Source organism: Ambystoma mexicanum, chromosome 3q (genome assembly GCF_040938575.1).
Source record: "Ambystoma mexicanum isolate Mex_15411 chromosome 3q, UKY_AmexF1_1, whole genome shotgun sequence".
Taxonomy (NCBI): domain Eukaryota; kingdom Metazoa; phylum Chordata; class Amphibia; order Caudata; family Ambystomatidae; genus Ambystoma; species Ambystoma mexicanum.
The window spans coordinates 911,843,689-911,849,489 of record NC_090926.1 but is presented as its reverse complement, the minus strand read 5'-3'; positions in this window follow the sequence as shown (position 1 = coordinate 911,849,489).

Here is a 5,801-nt window from a genome sequence, read left to right as displayed (position 1 = left end):
CACACCACCCAGCAGTGCAGGGGCACCCTCCACCAGGCCCCCACTCATGTCTACCACGACCCCCACCCCCCAGCCACCAGGGGCACCCTCCACCAGGCCCCCACTCATGTCTCCCACCACCCCCACCCCCCAGCCACCAGGGGCACCCTCCACCAGGCCCCCACTCATGTCTCCCACTACCCCCACCCCCCTGCCACCATGGGCAGCCCCCACCAGGCCCCCACTCATGTCTCCCACCACCACCACCCCCCAGCAGTGCAGGGGCACCCTCCACCAGGCCCCCACTCATGTCTACCACCACCCCCACCCCCCAGCAGTGCAGGGGCACCCTCCACCAGGCCCCCACTCATGTCCCCCTGCACCCCCACCCCCCAGCAGTGCAGGGGCAGCCTCCACCAGGCCCCCACTCAAGTCTCCCACCACCCCCACCCCCCAGCAGTGCAGGGGCACCCTCCACCAGACCCCCACTCATGTCTACCACCACCCCACCCCCCAGCCACCAGGGCCACCCTCCACCAGGCCCCCACTCATGTCTCCCACAACCCCCACCCCCCAGCCACCAGGGGCACCCTCCACCAGGCCCCCACTCATGTCTCCCACCACGCCCACCCCCCAGCAGTGCAGGGGCAGCACCACCAGGCCCCCACTCATGTCCCCCTGCACCCTCACCCCCCAGCATCCAGGGGCACCCTCCACCAGGTCCTCACAATCCCCAATCATGTGCGTTATGGTCAGCCTCCACAGCCAAAAAGCCCCACCAAGTAACCCATTCACCCACATGGAAATGGAAATTACATGTTACACCCCCAATGTTCATTAAGCTAATGAACCCATGTCCGTCACACACAATGGTTGCAATTGAATGGGAAAGCACCCAACATGACATGCAGGAAACCAATGAGATGATACCACACAGTGAAGTATGAAAACAAAATTGTATTGAAAAAAAGAAAGAATGCTAAAGAAATGAAACAAACTACAATGGGAATGAGAAAAAATAAGCTGCATGTCCGTATAAAAAAAAAACCCAGCAAATCCGAATCCAAAAAAATGTCGTCCAAAGTCAAATGTAAAAAAATATCTATCCAATTAAGAACTATGTAAAAAACTTCCAAGGGTCCATGAGCCCAACTGAACAAAGGAAACCTACAAAAAAACCTAACAAAAATGCAACTATATACAAAAAGTGGAGCAGTGTCCGTCGACTCCAAATCATAATAAGAAACAAAGGAAACCTAAAACTAAAGAACTATATACAAAGGCGGCGGGCAAGTCCAGTGGCTCACTCCGTGGTGTTCCGGGCCAGGGCATCATCGAACTCCTGTTCGATGTCCCGGAGGCGGTCCAGTTCCATGGCCCCGAGGGTCCGCAGGGACGACGCCGTGTCCTTCTCCAACCCCCTGCGGATTGCCTCGAGGCACTCGGCCCGCCTCAGGGCCCTCCGCATGGAGTTCTCCACCCTGACCATTGTGAGCCGCGCCTCTTCCGCCCGCCGCCGCTCCGCACCTATGGCGTGGCCCAACCGCTGCCACACGGAAGACACTCTCTGTCCTGGGTCCTCCTGCCCTCCGGCCGATGCTTGCCCCTCCGATGTCGAAGGCCCCGAGCCTTCATGGCTCCCACCATGTTGCTGCTGCTGCTCTGCCTCTGCCCGTGCACTGCCTCCTGCTGCCTGCACATCCTCCGCCGGCTGGGGTGCAGTTGTTGATGTGGCCACTCCTGCTGGACCTCCGACTCCCGACTGTGGCAGGGATGCCGCCTCCACCAGCCTGCCCGCACCGTCAGAGGCAGCTCCACAGGGCACCCAGGTGACTGATGGGTGGGAAGATGGCCCAGAGGACGACTGGCGCGTAGGGGGTGAAGTTGAGGAGGGGGTCGGAGCAAGCCCCATCAGACGGAGGAATCCGGTCTGGGTGACCTGTCCCAGCAGGCTGACGTGGTCAACGAGCCATTCGAGATGACGCGCAGTCTCTCCATGAAAAGACTGCAGGTCACCTCGCATGGCCCGTTGACGCAACGCCACACCAACCAGGACAGGCTCAACCCGGACTTGGATAGCCATGTCCGTAGGCAGAGGAAGGCCAGTTGACGTCAGCTCATCCCCTGCCTGAAAACGGGTCTGGACGTAGGCATCCCTGCTGGTGCAAGATGATGCAGGGACAGGATCGGGGACAGGATTGCACACAGGCACCTCCGCGGCGGCCTGTGCTGCCTACTGTCCCTGGTCCTGTACTGCACCACTAGCACCAGTGGGATCCCCACCTCCAGACCCCGTCTCTGGTGCTTGCACGGCCTCCTCCTCCATCAAACCCCCCACCAACCTGGATGACTCAGTGCCATCTTCCCCTGTTGGGCCCTGTGCGGTCCCAGCTGCCCCTTCTGCTGCCGAGGAGTCCAACTCCAACCTCCGCCTCTTGGACCTCCCCCCGGCAGCTGCGGCCTGGGACGCGGCACCAGACTCCTCACTCTCCGACGAGATGACAACACGGGAGGGGAGCCGGGCCTTGCGTCTCCGGCTGGCGGTCGGATCCCCGCCGCTGTGCTCCACAGCACCTTCTCCGCCCTCTTCATCAGTTGACGCTGCAGACAGGGAGAAACAAAACACAGGCATCAGGGCACTGTAAAATGGACACATACACACATGACAGTTGCACATGCGTGGCATTGGCAAACCTCAGACATGTCATCACAATCCCCAACACACATGTCATTGCAACTCGCACACATGAGCCATACCACAGCCATATCGCAACTGCCACCACCATCCATACACATACAACAGCATGAGCAGCCAAAGGTGAGCCAGACATCACATGCAACACAGGAAGTGCACCACACATGTACACACACCACCACACTTGCATGCATGTGTACACCTCTGCCAAGTGTCGCACTGTTCAGACGGGCATCCATGTCACATCTGCCAATCAGGCTTCCACATACCGCTGTCACATGCATCCATGTTGCATCACTGTTGCACCCTTGTCAAATACACACACATGCACATGTACGCAGTGCTCATACATGCAGCCGAAAACAACATACTTGCGTGACATCACAGACATGTCTACTTACATACACATTCATCCAAACATGTGTGCACGCACAACTGCATTTGGCATGCAAGCCTACACACACAAGCACCATCCATGTCTCACACATTACAGCCCTCGCATGTGTCAGCCCCACGGCCCTGTACACCCCCACCCATACTCGACCCCATACAAACAGATGTGCAACCTGCACACTACCGAATAATCACCACACGCACTGCTCACAATCAGGATCCATGTACACTCACCGCTCGACTCCAGACGGGTCTGCTTCTCCAGGACCTGGACGTGGAGCGCTGGGGATATGCGTTCCAGGACCCTCATCTGTTCTTCCGACAAGTGGCCCCGGCGCCCCTTGGCATCCGCTGCCTTCAAGAGGCGCCGGGCCTTGTTCAGGGTCCTGGACCTGAAGTCCTCCCAGCGCTTCCTGACATGTTGTAAGTCGCGGACTGCCACCCCCTCTGCGTGGATGGCAGTCACGATGTCAGTCCATTTCCGAGTCCGTCCTCCCTTGTCGGCGCGGGAACTTCCGAAGAGGGAATCATACTGCCCCAGGACTTGCTCCACCAGGACACCAACTTCGGTGGCACTGAAGCTGGTGCCCCTCTGCCTCTCTGGCCGGGGGTTGTCAGTGGTCACAGATGGTGTTTGCCACGACATGACAACCCCAGAGGCAGGAGTGGGTGGGCAACTGGGTCCTGGGGCTGGGCTGTGGAGCGATGGAATCCCAGTCGGGAGTCTTCGGTTCCAGCAGGGGTGGTCACAGCAACAGCACCCCTGGCTGATGTGCAGGCAGCAAATGGCAGTGCACGTGGGCAGCAGGCAGTCAGGCAGCAGCAGATGGCAGGTGGGAGCGTGCTCGGGGCTCTGGGGGGCAGTAGTTCGGCCTTCTGGGCAGGAGCGTGGTCTTCAGTGTGCATACGCGTGGCCAGCTTGATACGGAGTGATTTGGCACGTGAAAAGTCTGCACGTCAGCGTGAAATTCGAGGAAAGGCCCTTAGCGCGTAAGCGCGTCAGCACGCATACGCCATTCTATTGGACCAAAGGCCCTCAGCGCGTAAGCGCGTCTGTGACGTGACCCGCACGGGTGTTTCCCACACAGCACGTGATGACAGAGCACACGTGGAAAGACTGAACGTCAGAGTGTCATCGCGTGTAATTGGACAGCACGTCAGAGTGTCATCGCGTGTAATTGGTGGGAATGGGCCTAGCGCGTACACGCGGCAGTGACAAAGCGTGTAATTGGTGGAAATGGCCCTACACGCAGAAGTGACAAAGCGTGTAATTGGTGGAAATGGCCCTACACGCAGAAGTGACAAAGCGTGTAATTGGTGGAAATGGCCCTAGCGCGTACATGCCGCGTATGTGACGCTGGACGTGTGGGCCTCTATAAAAGGTACGTGTAGAACACCATTTCCTTGTACGTGCTTTTTGTGGAGAGCGAGTGGGTGAATTCTGTACTTCTTGTCGTTTCACACGCGATTTACTTCACGGCGTTTCAAGTTCGTATTCCCTGTTACCTCTGACAGGTAACAGGGAATGCCATGCATTCCAATGGGCCCGGACGGGAAGTGCTCTGCGGGCCCCGGGCCCGCCTGGCAAGGGACCGAGGGCCGGCAGGTGCCCAAGGGCAGGCATGGGCCAGCACCGGCAGGGCCTCCCCGAGCTCCGGCCAGGCCCCGCCTCAGAGCTTTTCTCCCGCCGCATTAGAGGACGGGGGACCCCGCCAGGCCTGGGGACCTTTGTAGGACCCGAGGCTGGCCTTGGGCGCCTGCCTGGAGCTCTGGCCCGGGCCGCCTTAGAGCCTCCCCCGCTCCGCATTAGAGCTTCTCCCTCCGGGGAGGGACGGGGACCCCTCCGGGGCTCCCCGGGCAGGTCCGGGGTTCCGTCGACAGGCGCCCAAGGCCGGGGTGGTCGCAGCAGCCTGGGACACCGGCCCGGGCCGCCTTGGAGCCCCACTCCGCGTTAGAGCTTCTCCCTCCCGGGAGGGACGGGGACGCCGCCGGGGCTCCCCGGGAACCGCCGCCGGGCCCAGGGGACGGGACCGACCCGGCGCCCAGGGCCGGGGTGGTCGCAGCAGCCTGGGGCCCCGGCCCGGGCCGCCTTAGAGCCTCCCCCACTCCGCATTAGAGCTTCTCCCTCCGGGGAGGCCGCCGGGGCTCCCCGGGAACCGCCGCCGGGCCCGGCGGACGGGACCGACGCGGCGCCCAGGGCCGGGGTGGTCGCAGCAGCCTGGGGCCCAGGCCCGGGCCGCCTTAGAGCCTCCCCCACTCCGCATTAGAGCTTCTCCCTCCGGGGAGGCCGCCGGGGCTCCCCGGGAACCGCCGCCGGGCCCGGGAGACGGGACCGACGCGGCGCCCAGGGCCGGGGTGGTCGCAGCAGCCTGGGGCCCCGGCCCGGGCCGCCTTAGAGCCTCCCCCACTCCGCATTAGAGCTTCTCCCTCCGGGGAGGCCGCCGGGGCTCCCCGGGAACCGCCGCCGGGCCCGGGGAACGGGACCGACGCGGCGCCCAGGGCCAGGGTGGTCGCAGCAGCCTGGGGCCCAGGCCCGGGCCGCCTTAGAGCCTCCCCCACTCCGCATTAGAGCTTCTCCCTCCGGGGAGGCCGCCGGGGCTCCCCGGGAACCGCCGCCGGGCCCGGGCGACGGGACCGACGCGGCGCCCAGGGCCGGGGTGGTCGCAGCACCCTGGGGCCCCGGCCGCCTTAGAGCCTCCCCCACTCCGCATTAGAGCTTCTCCCTCCGGGGAGG